The 17,198-nt window shown below is 41.6% G+C and overlaps 1 pseudogene across 1 annotated transcript; it reads left to right on the top strand.

Moving 5' to 3' along the window:
• The first annotated feature begins 442 nt into the window (after positions 1-442).
• On the top strand, positions 443-761 carry LOC308420741 (large ribosomal subunit protein eL42-like; annotated as a pseudogene). Its single transcript has one exon. The product of its transcript is annotated as a large ribosomal subunit protein eL42-like (transcript).
• Positions 762-17,198: the final 16,437 nt, after the last annotated feature.

The raw sequence follows: 17,198 nt of genomic DNA, 5'->3' as shown, positions 1-17,198 counted from the left end.
CTGGATATTAGCCCAAAAGCTCAGAACACCCAAGATACAACTCACAGACCGTATGAAGCACAAGAAGGAAGACCAAAATGTGGGTGCCTCAGTCCTTCTTAGAAGGGGGAACAAATTCCTCACAGGAGGTAGAGGGTGGGAGGGTCTTGGGAGGAAGAGAGGAATGGGAGGGAGGCAAGATTAGGTATGAGAGGAGACCAGGAGGAAATTGAACAGAGGTGTGTAGCAATGGGGGATGGAGAACTGAGGGTAGCCACCAGCAAGTCCCAGATGCCAGGAAAGCAAGAAGCTCCTAGGACCCAACAGGGATGAGATTAGCCGAAATGCCCAACAAAGGAGAGGGAGAACCTGTAGAGACTTTATCAAGAGGTTAGGTGCCTGCGGTTGAGGCAGGCATCACCGCAGGTCTCTTGTCTTCATCGCAGACACTTCTACTGCAACTATGGTCAACATACCTAAAACCCGAAGGACTTTCTGTAAGAAATGTGGCAAGCGTCAGCATCATAAAGTGACCCAGTATAAGAAGGGCAAGGATTCCCTGTCTGCCCAAGGCAAGCGGCGCTTCGATCGGAAGCAGAGTGGCTACGGTGAGCAGACAAAGCCGATTTTTCGAAAGAAGGCCAAAACCACAAAGATTGTCCTCAGGCTTGAGTGTGTTGAGCCCCAACTGCAGATCCAAGAGGATGCTGGCCATTAAGGCATGCAAGCATTTTGAACTGGGAGGCGACAAGAAGAGAAAGGGCCTCGTGATCCAGTTCTAAAATGTGTGTTCTCTGAGAGGAAAATACTGAAGCAGTAGAAAAATGACCTGCTAGAAAATAAAGTTATTGTTAATGATTTTTTAAAAAGCGGTTAGGCAAGGACCCCGGTTGAGGGATGTGGCCACCCACCCTTCTCAATTTTTAACTCAGAATTGCTCCTGTCTAAGGAAAAACAGGAGCAGGGACTGAAGGTAAGGCCATCCAGAGACTGTTCCACCTGTATCCATCCCATATGCAGCCACCAAACCCAGTCACTATTGCTGATGCCAAGAAGTGCTTACTGCCAGGAGCCTGATATGGAGGTCTCCTGAGAGGCTCTGCCAGAGCCATACTGATACAGATGAGGATGCTTGCAGCTAACCATCGAACTGAGCTCAGGGACCGCAATGGAGGAGTTAGAGAAGGGACTGAAGCAGCTGAAGGGGTTTGCAACCTCATAGGAAGAACAATATCAACTAACCAGACCCCCCAGATCTCCCAGGGACTAAACCTGCAACCAAAGAGTACATATGGAGGGACCTATGGCTCCAGCCGCATATGTAGTAGAGGATGGCATTGTCTGGCATCAGCAGGAAAAGAAGCCCTTGGTCCTGTGTAGGTGATTTCCCAGTGTAGAGGAATGCCAGGGTAGTGAGGTGGGAGTGGGTGGCTGAGAGGGCGAACATCATCATACTATCAAGAGGAGGGGGAGGGGAGAACTGAGAAAGGAGAAAACATTTGAAATGTAAATACATAAAATATTCCAAAAAGTGGGGGTGGGGGGGAGAATCACTGATGGCCAAGCTTGCCTACTGATTGGCAGCACTTAATATGTTTTGAAATAAACAGGATACAAGACATAGATCTTTGCTGATGGATGGAAAATTGTAAATATTGGAAGGTAAGAGCTAGATAACTAAGATGGTACCCTACTGATTACTCAGGCAGCGAGGAGAAGGAAGAGTGGGATATAAAAACTGTTCTGTGCTCCAAAACAAAATAAAATAAAAATTAGCCAGGCATGATGGCTCACACCTTTAATCCTAGAACTCTGGTAGCAGATGCATTCCGGTCTCTAGGAATGGCCAGCCTGGTCTACACAGCATGTTCCAGGTCAGCCAGGGCTAGGAAGTGAGACAAAGTTTCAACAACAAGCAAAACCTGCCCTGTGTACTCAGTGCACCTGCTGCTCTGGATTGGTATCCATCTTTACAAAACCACAAAACACACTCCCTCCTTTCATTTTTCTGGGTCTCTAGCACTGTTATTAATGAAGTGAGAATCCATGTTTCTAAAACCTACTCCTGAACTAGCCCAGCCTTGTGATGTGTGTCTATACTCCCCACTCTCAAGAGGCTAAGGCAAGAAAAGGAGAACTTCAAGGCAACTTAGTGAGACCTTATCTCAATAAGAAAGTTTAAAAAAAGAAGACATTAGGTGTAGCTTAGAGGCAGAGCACTTGCTCCATGTAAATGAGTCTGTAGGTCTGATGCTCAAGGCTGCAAAACATTAAAGTTCCTTAACATTAAAAATAGGAGGAAAATGATGTTCTTAGAAAAAATTGAGAAGGGAAAGTTCTCCAGAATATAGGAACACAGTTAACAATTGCAGAATCAAACAATCAGTCTGCTATTATGAAGGCATAGAATAAAAGTCAAGACTAATCTCTGTGGAGCTCACACGGAAAGTGCACCCCCTGCCTTGCCCTGCCCTGCCATGCCTGATCCAGCAACGGGGAACAGAAATTTAGAACTTCTGTTCCCACCCGACGACTCTGAGGCATAGAACAGGGCTCGGATCATCTGACACCTGGACCAGTGGAGATCCAGGGACACAGACCAGATACAAGGGAAAGGCGAGAACATATCACTGACAACAAAATGGCGAGAGGAAAGCGAAAGAGTATATCCCAAGGAAACCAAGACAATCTAGCAACACCAGAACCCAGCTCTCCCATAACAGCAAACATCGGAATTCCAAACACTCCAGAAAAAGAAGACAAAGACCTGAAATCATACCTCAAGACGCTGATAGAGATACTTAAACAAGAAAGGGAGGAAAAGCAAAAAGATTCAGAAGCTTTTAAAGAAGTAGCAAGAAAAACACTCAAAGAACTCAAAGAACTAGAGGAAAACAGAACCAAAGAAATAAAGGAATGAAAGAGGGATATTAAAATGGAAATTGACACAATACAGAAACCGCTAAAAGAGATAACCCTAGAGGCAGAACACCAAAAAAAAAAAAAAAAAAAAAAAAAAAAAAAAAAAAAAAAAAAAAGAAAGAAATCAGGAGTCACAGAAGCAAGCATTTCCAATAGATTACAAGAGATCAAAGAGAGAATCTCGGGGGCAGAAGACAACATTGCAAACATAGACAAAACAGCCAGAGAAGATGCAAAAAACAAAAAGCTCCTAACCCAAAATGTCCAGGAAATACAAGACACAATGAGAAGACCGAACCTAAGGATAATAGGAATAGAAGAGGTAGAAGAGTATCAACTAAGAGGCACAGTAAATATCTTCAACAAAATCATAGAAGAAAACTTCCCTACCCTCAAGAATGAGATGACCACGAGCATAAAAGAAGCCTTCAGAACTCCAAATAGGTTGGACCAGAAAAGAAATACCTCCCGACACATAATAGTAAAAACATCAAGTGCCCAAAGCAAAGAAAGAATACTAAAAGCAGTAAGGGAAAAAGGTCAGGTAACATATAAAGGCAGGACAATCAGACTCACACCCGATTTCTCAACAGAGACTATGAAAGCTAGAAGAGCCTGGACAGACATGCACACACTAAGAGAGCACAAGTGCCAGCCCAAGCTGCTATACCCAGCAAAACTATCAATCACCATCGATGGAGAGATGAAGACATTTCAAGACAAATCAAAATTTACACAATATCTGACCACAAACCCAGCACTACAACGAATTATAGGTGGAAAACCCAATACAATGAGGAAAAATACAGCCTAGTAAAAACAAGAAAACTCCTAAACAAGAAAACTAAAAGAAGAAAAAAACACAGACACAACTCAACCCAAAAAAGCAATAATGGCAGGAAACAGAAACAACTATTGCTTGATATCTATTAACATAAATGGACTCAACTCCCCAATAAAAAGACAGAGAATATCAGACTGGATACGTAAACAAAATCCAGCCTTTTGCTGCATACAGGAAACTCATCTCAGAGACAGAGACAGACACTATCTCAGAGTAAAAGGGTGAGAAAAAAACTTCCAAGCAAACAGCTCCAAGAAGCAAGCTGGAGTGGCTATTCTAATATCGAATAAAGTAAATTTCCAACCAAAAGTTATCAAAAAAGATAAGGAAGGACACTTTTTAACTCATTACCGGGGAAATCTGTCAGGAGGAACTCTCAATCCTTAACATATATGCTCCAAATAAAAAAGCACCCACATTCATAAAAGAAACCCTACTAAAGCTCAAAAAATACATTTCACCCCACACAATATTAGTGGGAGACTTTAATACTCCACTCTCACCAATGGACAGATCATGGAAACAGAAACTGAACAAGGACACTGCAAAACTAGCAGAGACTTTGAACCAACTAGAATTAATAGATATATACAGAACATATTATGCTAAAGTAAAAGAATACACCTTCTTTTCACCACCCCATGGCACCTTCTCGAAAATTGACCACATAATTGGACACAGAACGAGCCTCCATTGATATAAGAAGATTGAAATACTCCCATGCATCCTCTCAGATCACCATGGTCTACAGCTGGTCTTTAACAACAACAAAGACAACAAAAAGCCCACATAAACATGGAAACTAAACAACGCTCTGTTAAATAATAGCAGGGTCAAAGAAGAAATAAAGAAAGAAATTAAGGATTTTCTAGAATTCAACGTAAACGAAAACACAACATACCCAAACCTATGGGATGCAATGAAAGCAGGATTGAGAGGAAAACTCATAGCCCTAAGTGCTTCCAAGAAGAAACTGGAGAGAGCTCACATAAGCAACCTGACAGCACAGCTAAAAGCCCTAGAACAAAAGGAAGCAGATATACCCAAAAAGAGTAGACGGCAAGAAATAATCAAAATTAGGGCAGAAATAGACCAAATAGAATAAAAAAGAACCATTGAAAAAATCAACAAAACAAAGAGTTGGTTCTTTGAGAAAATCAACAAGATTGATAAACCCCTAGCCAGACTAACTAGAGGGCAAAGACAGAGTATACAAATTAACAAAATCAGAAAGGAAGTGGAGACATAACAACTGAAACTGAGGAAATTCAAGAAATCATCAGATCCTACTACAAAAACTTATACTCCACAAAATTGGAAAATCTGGAGGAAATGGACGAATTCCTAGACAGATACAAGATCCCAAAGTTAAACCAGGACTAAGTAAACCATCTAAATAACCCTATAACACCTAAAGAAATAGAAGAAGTCATCAAAAACCTCCCAACCAAAAAAAGCCCAGGTCCAGACAGTTTCAGTGCAGAATTTTATCAGACTTTTATTGGGGATATAACACCAATACTCTCCAAACTATTCCAAAAGATAGAATCAGATGGAATATTACCCAACTCATTTTTTGAGGCTACAATAACCCTAGTACCTAAACCACACAAAGACCCTACAAGGAAAGAGAACTTCAGACCAATCTCACTTATGAACATTGATGCAAAAATACTCAACAAAATCCTTGCAAACCGAATCCAAGAACACATCAAAATGATCATTCATCATGACCAAGTAGGCTTCATCCCTGGGATGCAGGGATGGTTTAACATAAGGAAATCCATCAACGTAATCCACCATATAAACAAACTCAAAGATCAAAATCACATGGTCATCTCACTAGACGCTGAGAAAGCATTCGACAAAATCCAACACCCCTTCATGTTAAAAGTCCTGGAAAGAACAGGAATCCAAGGTCCATACTTAAACATAATAAAAGCAATATACAGCAAACCAACAGCCAACATCAAACTTAATGGCGAGAAACTTGAAGCAATCCCACTAAAATCAGGGACTCGACAAGGCTGCCCACTCTTCCCCTACCTATTCAACATAGTACTGGAAGTCCTGGCTGGACCAATTAGACAGCAAACGGAGATCAAGGGGATACAAATCTGAAAGGAAGAGATAAAAACACCACTCTTTGCCGACGACATGATTGTGTACTTGAGTGACCCCAAAAATTCCACTAGAGAACTCCTACAGCTTATAAACAAGTTCAGCAAAGTGGCTGGATACAAAATTAACTCAAACAAATCAGTAGCCTTCCTATACTCAAGGACAAATATGTGGAGAAAGAAATTAGGGAAAAGGTACTCTTCACAATCGTCACAAAAACTATGAAATACCTTGGTGTGACTCTAAGCAAGTGAAGGACCTGTATGACAAGAACTTCAAACCTCTAAAGAAAGAAATTGAGGAGGATCTCAGAAAATGGAAAGATCTCCCATGCTCATGGATTGGAAAAATCAACATTTTAAAAATGGCCATTCTACCAAAAGCAATCTACAGATTCAATGCAATCCCCATCAAAATTCCAACCCAGTTCTTCATGGAATTGGAAAGATCAATGTGCAATTTCATATGGAATAACAAAAGACCTAGAATAGCGAAATCCATCCTCAACAACAAAAAAAATCTGCGGGAATCACTATCCCTGACCTCAAGCTATATTACAAGGCAATTGTGCTGAAAACTGCATGGTATTGGTACAGAAATAGGCATGTGGATCAATGGAATAGAATAGAAGATCCAGAAATGAGCCCTCATGTATATGGTCACTTGATTTTTGACAAAGGAGCAGTAAACATTCAATGGAAAAAGGACAGCCTATTCAACAAATGGTGCTGGTCCAACTGGCACTCAGCATGCAAAAGAATGAAAATAGACCCTTTCTTATCTCCTTGTACAAAGCTCAAGTGTAAGTGGATCAAAGATCTCCACATTAAACCAGATACACTGAAACTATTAGATGAGAAAGTAGGGAAAACCTTAGAACACATAGGCACAGGAGAAAATTTCCTGAACAAAACACCAATGGCTCAAGCTCTAAGGTCAAAGATTAACAAATGGGACTTAATGAGATTGCAAAGTTTCTGTAAGGCTAAGGACATTGTCAAGAAAACAAAACGGCAACCAACAGAATGGGAAAAGGTCTTTACCAACACCACATCAGATAGAGGCCTAATATCCAAGGTGTACAAGGAACTCAAAAAGCTAGACACCAGAGAATCAAATAGCCCTATTAAAAAATGGGGTACAGAGCTAAACAAATCATTTTCAGTTGAGGAACACTGAATGGCCGAGAAACCTCTGAGGAAGTGCTCCACATCCTTAGCCATCAGGGAAATGCAAATCAAAACAACCCTGAGATTCCACCTCACACCAGTCAGATTGGCCAAGATCCAAAAATCAGATGACAGCAGATGCTGGCGAGGCCGCAGAGAAAGAGGAACACTTCTCCACTGTTGGTGGGGTTGCAAGCTAATACAACCACTCTGGAAATCTGTCTGGCGATACCTCAGAAAATTGGACATAATACTACCTGAAGACCCAGCTATTCAACTTCTGGGCATGTACCCCAGAGACACTTTAATACACAACAAAGATATATGCACCACAATGTTCATAGGGGCTCTATTTATAATAGCCAGAAGCTGGAAGGAACCCAGATGTCCTTCAGAAGATGAATGGATACAAAAATCGTGGTACATATACACAATGGAATACTACTCAGCCACCAGAAACAATGACTTAACCAAATTCTTAAGAAAATGGCTGCATCTAGAGAATATCATCCTGAGTGAGATAACCCAGTTACAAAAGAACAGACATAATATGCAGTCACTGATATTAGGAGGCTAACCCCAGAGGCTTGCACACCCCCAGAAACAACTCACAGACTGTAAGGAGTCCAAGAAATAAGGAAAACAAAACAAAACAAAAAATATTTACAGAACAAGAAAACTTTAACTATTTCCATGTTACATTTTGTTTTACATGTACTTTATGCTCATTGTAACTAATAAGTTTTCAAGGCATACTATCAAACCTTGAAAAAAATCAAGTACTGACTAAAAAATATATTCATATAGTTTTATGTAAAAATTATGTTAAAATCTGAAAAAAAGTACTGACAAAAATGTATAATTTTAAGCAAAAAATGTTTAAAATCTGTACATTTATCTTTGTTTTGTAAAATAAAGTTGTTTAAAAAAAAAAAAAAAAAAAAAGAAGTCAAGACTAGAAGGTTAGACACCAAAAAGGAGCTAAAGGGTAGTTTTGGCCTGTTTGTTTTGACCCTGTCTTTTATTTAGTGCTTTGCAGGTTTGAAAAAATTGGGAAATGTGAATATTTTCCAGGTATTATTTCTGGGAACATACCATATACATTAATACATAAAGGCCTGGAAAAGTTCTGCAAAACAATAAAAATAATTAATAGAATGGAAACTTGTGGGAAGCCATGAACCAAACCAAGAGGGACAGAAGTTACTAGAAGATTATGGTGGTTAGCTTCAGTTGTCAACTTGACACTCCTGGGAGATTCTCAGTGAGAAATTGTCACTATGGGGTGGGCCTCTGGGAGCTAATTATTATAGATTATTTGATGTGGAAAGGCAGCACCTGCTGTGGGCAGCACCATTCCCTATTAAAGCGATCCTGACCTATATAAGAGTGGTCAGTTGAGCTGAACACAAGCAAGGATGTATGCGCTCACTTTTCTCTGCTTATGGCTATAGATCTGATATGACTAGCTGTTCGACGTTTTTTGACTTCTCTGCATGATAGATTGCAACCTAGAAACATGAGCTGAAATAAATTCTTTCTCTATTAAATCACATTTTGTCAGGGTGTTTTATCACAACAACTGAAAGAAACAAGAAAAAGATTAAAGCCAATGTAAGAGCACACTGAAAATACCCTAGATATAAAACTATTAGCTTAGGATAAAAACAAGGGCTACAGATCAGTGCTCCTCAACCTATCTGCAATTAAAGGTTTGTGCTAAGTTGTTTGTCTGGTTGATTGGTTGGTTTTGCTGGGCTACATAGCTTTTCCCGTGATCCTCAGGTATCAGATTCCTAAGTAGTAGAATCACGTGCATTCGCTACCATTTGAACATTTCTAACACATTATGGTTCTGTGTCTTTGCAAAAGTCTGTTGATGTATCCTTGACATTAGCATGGTGTCAAATCATGGTGAGATGCTAATTCCTGTTTGTGTGCTTTTCTCATGGGAGCAAGTCCTTTGTAGACTTAACTGACGTGACACATACCTTTCCCACATAGCCACAGAGAAGGATCCAATCTAGTGTGAGATGGATGGATTAGCTGGTAAACAAGAAGGCTTGATACTCACCCTGAGAATTAGCAGGTTGCAAACAAAGCCAAAGAGAAATAAGTGGAAGTTATCAAACATCACAGGGGTGCACTTGTTTATTACACCAAGGAGTTATCTCTTTGCTTGTTTAAGACTTCATTCCTAGACTGATCAAGGTAAAGCAGGAACTAAACATACCTTTCTCCCCTGCTTTGCAGCACTGAAACACATTCTCATACGTATCCCTTAAAGGATGACTATCTTTTCATTGTGTTCCAAAAGAAGAGAATAATAGGAAATGTCATTTGCTTCTCTATACAGCAAAAAAAGATGCTGGCCATAAAAACTGTCTTATTCTTCTGTTACCATGGGGAGTTACGAACAGCAAGGCACCACTGGGAAAGTAATTGGTCAATGATTGCCAAATTTTCACAGGTATTCGCTCCTTATCTAGTAATTGTATTCCCAGGTACCACCTCCAAATTTCTTCTGGTAAAAATAAGAAAAGACACACATACCAGGTTAGGGCTTCTTAAATGATTTCTACCCAAAACCCTTTGGCTGAAAATTTTTACATGGCCTTAGCTGAACAGAGATGTCACAGAAGTATACAAGTCAAAGACTTAGTGATAGTAACTCATAGAGAAACTTATTGTAAAATAGCTCTTTGGCATATAAAATTAGCATTTATTAAGGAATAAAGAAAATCTGTGTGATAATGAGATGATGTGCTACCTTATTTTTACACGAAGAACACTTGCTAAATATTTGATACTGCAGGAGAGAGGTCATCTTTAACAGGCTTCAGAATTGATTGGCATTTTAATTTTATGACCATCGATACAATGAAATGCAAGTTCCCATAAACACATAGTCCAGAATGGCAGAAGTGTGTTTACAGCCATTTCAGAACTTGTTGAAACCGCCCTGCTTCTTCTGAGCCAAAATTCATTGAATAATTTTTGTGAACCTCAAATCATAAACTCAAGCAGCAATTTTTTAAAATCAAACACTGTAACACAACAATAATAATATGTGTGTGTATGCGTGCGTGCGTGCGTGTGTGTGTGTGTGTGTGTGTGTGTGTGTGCGTGCACGGTATAATTGTCTGTGACTTGCTTTGTGTTCAGGAAGGCACTGCAGTGCGCCAGGCAGCCTCCCAACCCTCCTGGAATAACCAGCTTGGATAACCTGCTGATTGCGACTCTGAAACCAAAGGCCCCCAGGGTTGAGTGGAGTAGACTTCCCAGGGTCTTGTGTGCTTTGGCAGCCTGACACCTCTGAGCAGTTGCCCTTTTGAAAATGTACAGCGGCTCAGGAAAGGACTTACAGCCTTCGCCAATCTTCAACCCCCATTTCATCAGGAGCCTCGCTTGCCGCCACCCGCCAGCTGAGTTCTCTCCATTCGGTAAATAAATCCCATGAACAACAGTTCCCAATTTCATATTAATTGTCTGAAAATCTCCACAACATCAAACATTTTGTTAAAACTCTTAGAAAGAAAGAAGCGTAGCTCTTTTGTTGTCGGCGGCTTGTTGTGCTTCGCCGTGATTTGTTCTAAATACAGTTTAACAGGCAGATGACTGGTTTGTGACTAGGGTGTCTTTTCGGAGATGAAAACGCAATCCAAATTCTTCCCCCTAAGGACGCCAAGCATGAGCAAAGCAACGTGGGACGGTGGAACCCAAGGCACCTGGGGAACCGCTGGTTGCAAATTGGACTGACAGGAAGGACCTTCCTAGCACACCTTCCCTAGCACACATGCCTCTCACAGGCTGAAAGGGAAGCTCAGTGCTTCAGGGCTGAGACCTGGGAATTGCCTCGATATGAGAGTTTGGGCTTGCTCAAGCATTAAGAGAATAAGAACATGAAATGAAAACATTGCAGGAATAGGGTGTGATGCGACCCAAAACACATGTAGAGAAACGGAGGCAGCCCCGGGAGACACAGCGCAGGCTTGGATATCGGGCTCTCCTGTTCCTCCTGGACAGCCACTCTCTGCCTTTCCCGCTCTCCTCTGCACATAACCAGGAGCTGAAAGATAGGAAGGGTTTCCCTTGCTGTTCAGCTCAGACCCCTGTCAGTCTTTTCTTCTTTTTCTTTTCTTTCTTTTACTTATGAAAGGAAAATAAACCTAAACAGAATGAGAAGATAAGTCTCAGCCAAGCTACCTACCTATGACTGAGTTACCACCGGGGCCACAAGTTAAGGGCTTTGACTTTTCCCCTTTTGGCTCTCTTAGAAAGTGTTAGCCGCAGCTCAGTTCCTGCTCTGAAAGGACAAGACAGCTTATATGAATGACCACAGCCCAGAAACATGAATTTGCATGGCCTTAACAACATGACTCATCATAGACAATGTCAGGTAAACACTTATCACTCACGGAACAAAATACAGCGATATACAAGTGGACTTGCTAAGCACACAGGAGGAGCTGGCTGAAGGCTGCTTACAGTAGGTGGGGAACTGGGCTTCAAGCCTCGACCCGACCCGACAGCCAAGCGGGTGTTAGGGGGGATAGCAGGTGTCAGTCCCCCTCTCTCTCCACAGCACTCCACAGCCCTGGGCTCGGGATCAGCCAGTCTGCAGATTCCACAGTACGGCTTTCCCGGGAACTTGCTTTGCAGAAGTTATGTTCCAATGCCTTCAACAAGATTTAATAGCCTGAAGATAAGTAATGAACAACACCCCACAAACCTTACCCCAGACGCTGCCACGTCTTTAGGGTACTCTTGGGTTAACTTTTCACTTCAGAATCTGCCTTGTAAGAGTATTACAGATTATGCCTGCATTGTAATGTCTGTTAAAAAACAAAAATAAAAGCAGAAACAAAAAAAAAAAACCATATTCTAACATTCTTTTTAAAAAGAATTCTATCCATCCAATCATAACCCTCCAAAATGAAATCACCTTTGCGTTGTTACTCTGATGAGGCCATTATCCGAGCTACTGTCTGAGAGTAAGCACGGGTTTGAAGAAACTGATTTTCAGGGCTAGGGAGGTGGCTAAGTGGATAAAGCATCTGCCCTGCTGGGGTTTGGACAAGAGTTCAGATCCTTAGCATCCAAGTGATTGCTGCTGAGCCTGCACACTCATGCGTCCATGCAATTCCAAGCCTGTGCACAGCAAAGACAGGCAAGCTGGCCAATGACACTGCCTCACCTATGAGCTGAGGGTCAGCTGAGAGACCCTCCCTCCATAACTACAGCGGAGAGCAATCTGGTCAAGGCAAGTTCCAGACACCAAACACAGGCTCCACATACATACACAGTGCAAAACAAGGAAAGTAGTATCTAAAGGGAGGCAAACGCCATTATCTCTCGCAAAGACTTGGGATGAGAACCCTTTACCCACAGGGGTGGAAGAGCCAAAGAGGGCCACAGAGGCAGCGTCATGGATGGTAGGGCAGGAACCGAGGTCCGTGCTCTTGTAGCCTTACTTCCTTCCCTAGACACTCTTGAAGATGAAGCTGAACTGAAAGCCATTGGTAGAGATCACTGCCTACAGAAGCTAATGGAGTGTGTGTGTGTATCTGTGTGTGTGTCTATGTGTCTGTGCTTGCATGCGTGCTCCTGTAACCAGGTAGTACATCCTGTTGACTTTTCTCACAGAAACCCTGTTCACATAGCCCTAACATCTCCCATCAAGTTTTGATACCTATGGGTTTTCTCTCTCCACTCAGCACATAGAAGATAACCTTGCCTTCAGGTAGCTGTGGTTAATATACTGGTCAGGGAGGCAGGAGTTCATGTTAAGAGGCTGAACTTTACCTGAGCTCTTCATGGATAACTAGATTGCTGCTTCCTCAGACAGGAACGACCCTAATTTATTCCCCAAGAACATAGAGCTGACTCTTCTTCATAATGGTGCTAACTGCATGTTCCATGAAACTCCTATGTTTCCTTTACACTTGAGTGTGCAGTACCTTCTGAACTGCCATGTAGTTAGAAAAAAGAAGAAAAAAAAAATGAGGGGTGGAACTTAATGGTAGAATACCTTAGCATGTGTGAGTCCCTGGGCATGTGCACAAATGTGCACACATACACACACACACACACACACAGAGAGATCCAGGCATGGTGGTGGTGACTGTAATCTCAACCTTTAGGAGATACAGGCAAGAGGTCTGAAAGATTTTGAGTTCAGCCAAGGCTTTTTCTCAAAAGTCTCAAAGAAAGAAAATTGGGAGGGAGAGGGCAGGGAGGGGGGAGGGAGAGAGAAGGAAGGCAATACAAAACAAGCAAACAAAAACCCCAGCAGTAACAGCAGCAACAAAACCTCACATCATGAGAAGCCAAGAGGATAGGGGATGGAGTCTGTTACTAGTGAGACCTTTGTTGACTCTTGAGGAACTTATTGAAGCTTTCCACATTTCTCATGTGATTTATCTGTAACTCGGAGCTTACATCTCGGTGTCCAAACATGGGTCATCAGAATATTGGATCAGAGGCCAGGTGCAGCAATCTGAAAACACTCATTCCATGAGTGACTTGCAGTAACTTTCCCTTGCAGGTCATTATTGTCAAGAGACAGCTGTGTTTGCAGAAGGGTGGCATAGATAAGAGAGTAAGCAGGGATAGCTCTTACCCCCAAGCACCAGGCTGTGGCATAAAATCCTAACCCACATTTCTGCCCCTGACTAGCATATCTCTAAAGATCAAATGCTCTGAAGTCAGCTGGTCCTTAAGTAGGAGGGGCCCCTCCCATGGAATTCTTTGTCTTTATACCAGAAGCTAAATAGGAAAAGGCTCAGATAGGCTAGTGATCCCTAGAAGAGGAAAAACAACTATACTAATTAGTAGCTTCCAGAGCTGTTCCGCTTGGCAATAAGCTGTGAATTTATGGTTTTGTTAAGAGTCGGGATACATCTGAAATCTTTTATATAATATTAGATATGAAAATACACACCATCTGGACCTCTTGCTGATACCTTGAAACGCCTGCCTCTCTCAGGAATCAAACCCATTTTACCTGCTAGGGAATAAAACACCTGTTTCACATACGACTTCCCACTGTGTGATGAACATTTCCACCATCTCCAGCCAGAGAGGGAAAAAAAGGAAACTGTGGCTTCACATTGTTTAGTAGATTTTAAAAAGCTAGTGGGGTTGGGGGCTGTTTGCTATCTGGTTGGAGGAAGGCTCTACAAATTGTCCCTTGAACAGCCCTGATCATTTGAGGGGAGCCCTGCCTAGGAACAGTAAAAAATGCATTTTCTTCTCATTATAAATCTACTGATGCAAACACCGAGCGAGAGGAGCCAGCCTCATCTTGGCTGCTGGCTGCATCTGTAATGGATAGTCCCAAAGTGGGCAGAAGGCTGTAATTCACCGGAGGAACTCGGCTGGTGACATAAAAGAGTTGAACAGTATATGAATAGCTCTAGAATCTTGAGAGGGAATGAGACTTTGCTGTTTTGGACATCTGCTGGTGTTCTACAGATATGCTTCCTCAAACTGGGGGGGAGAGGGGAGGATCTCTGCAAGACTTCTGTTTCTACTTTCTCCATCCTTTGTCATTCTGAGACCAAGCTGGCCTTTTGGCAGTCAAGTTTCTGAGATTTGTCTGTCTGTCTGTTTTTTTTTTTCTTATTAAATGCCGCCATAATATCGCTTCTGTTCTTGAAAATATGGCATCTCCTTACTAGCTTCAAGGACTCCGTCAGTGTGTGAGTGTGCGATTGTCTTCTGAATTTTGGAAATCCATATGTTTGCATCAGAATCTGGGCAAGACTTCGACTTCCCCCATCCTCTCCACTCCCTGCAACCTGTCTGAGAGGGAGTCGCAGTCTGTCTGGAGCTGAAGGCATCCACATGCTGTCCTTCAACACTCCTGATAGTAATCCTTTACACGGCTTTCCGTCATTAAATCCACTGAGACTCCTCAGCTCTCCAGGGTAAACGCTGGTGGAACGGAACTTCCGTTCATCACTTGGTTCATTTTTTTCGTCCCAAGGAAGGAATTCTCAGAGCAGCATAGATCAGTAGTGGAGAGGGTAGGTCTGATTTATGTGGTTGCTTTGACAAAGTGGTCTTACAAACATTGCTTCTCCTACCTAAGGGCAGGGGCTGACAGCGGCTTCTAGTTTATCGCATCAGCTTCTTTAAAGATTAATATTGATGTGTTCAAATCTGTACCTTGAAAATGTTGACAGATATTGTTAGTTTAACCCTATATGTTGATGGTTTTTTTTAAAGATTTAATTAATTCATTTATTTATTCACATTATGTATGTGAGTACACTGTATCTGTCTTCAGACACACAAAAAGAGAGTAGCAGATTCCATTACAAATCCCATTACAGATGGTTGTGAGCCACCATATGGTTGCTGGGAATTGAACTCAGGACCTCTGGAAGAGAAGTCAGTGCTCTTAACCACTGAGCCATCTCTCCAACCCCTTGGGTGTTTTTTATAAAGGAGATTTTTATAAAGAAAATGTCTTTCCTGGCCAGCTTTTGGCTGCTCAGGGACAACTTACAGAGCAACAACCAGAAAAATACTTTATTTATTTTCCCTCTGCTTCAGTTTTAAAAATAGTTGTGGTTCTAGCCTTTCTATCTTTTCTTCATGTATCATTGCAACCTCATGGGTTTAAACATGTCTGACATATTTCAGTAAACTAAAGAGATTTTTTTTTAATGTAAACAATTTGCTTTATCTGAAGGGACTTTAAAAATACCTGGTAAGAGGTGTGGCTTTCTTGCTGCCCTCTGCCAGACCTCTCAGGTGTACTGTGCTCTCCTCCCTCCCACATGGATCAGCCACTGCTTAAAAGGTGTTTTTGGTTTTTCCCAACCGGCTCTTGCTACATAGCAAAGATGGCCCTGAACACACAGCCTTCCCACTTCAGCCTTCCCAGGACAGCATTACAAATGCCCCCCTTTTCTAGGTTACTCTTAAGGAGATTTCCAGCATGGGAGAGAGCACTCCTTGGCATCGTGTATTTGTTTCTCAGGCTTAGCAGAAAGAGCTAGGAGGCATGCTCAGCCCCATCCCACCCCATCCCACCACATCCCACCACATCCCACCACATCCTAATCCATCCCACAGTGATGCTGCTAATTCCAATCCAGAAACAGAATTTTCACATGATCTCTTTAATCCTAAACCTGGTATGTTGGCGCATGCCTGTGATCTTAGCCCTTGGAAGGTGAAGTTAGGAATTTTATGAATTCAAAGTCCAAACAACAATTAGAACTCCGAAAACCCTTCATTATTAAGCCTGTATGTTTTTTGTGTTTTGTTTTTTTGCCAGTGTTAGCCCACAATGATTTTGTGGTTTCCACCTCAGAAGAGCAGTGCGTTTTGTCACTGAGACAATGACCATCTAAGTAGCCAATGCATTTGTCTTTCTATCTGTCTGTCTGTCTTTCTCTTTTTTTTTTTTTTTTTCATTTTTTCCATGCTTTTTCCATGTTGGAGCCAGGGTCCCATTGTGAAACCATGGCTAGTCTAGAATGCACACAGATCCACATGTATCTGCTTCTGTCTACCCATTGCTGGGATTAAGGATGTGGGCTCCACAACTATTAAATTTAGCTCCTTTTATAGGAAAGGCTCCCGCACTAGACGTGTGTAGTGTGGTTTCCACCCTGAGGCCGCTGCTGTTTTCTACATTTGGAGTTGAAGTTACTCGTCATATTCTCATTCTAAAAATTACTTAGATTTTTTTTTATTTTTATTTTAAAAGTGTGTCAAATATTTACAGGGTGTGAAAGTCAAATCAACAAATAAGACAAATTCAATAAAATCTAGCATCTGCCTCGGTCCCCTTTTCCCTCTTTTCCAAAAACAAAGCAATGGCTTTTAAAAAAGTATTTCCCTGTAGGTTTAAAAAGTTAAAATATAGCTTAACCCTTCAGGTGCTTGTTTGCAAAATAAAAAGGTGATACCTGTCTATTTATTCTATCTTTATCATCTATCTATCTATCTGTCTGTCTATCTATCTATCCATCCATCTATCCATCCATTCATCCATCCATCCATCCATCCATCCATCCATCCATCAGCCAGCCAGCCGGCATCTATCTAGTACTTGCTTTAGGTACCAATTAGCTTACTACCATATCCGATTAATTGTGAGTGGCATATTACAAAGGAATTTCTTATCCCTGTTAATAGCACGG

This window comes from Micromys minutus (assembly GCF_963924665.1).
Source record: "Micromys minutus genome assembly, chromosome: 5".
Lineage (NCBI taxonomy): Eukaryota > Metazoa > Chordata > Mammalia > Rodentia > Muridae > Micromys > Micromys minutus.
Note: the sequence above shows the minus strand (reverse complement) of the source record. Positions and strands in the feature narration are given on the sequence as shown.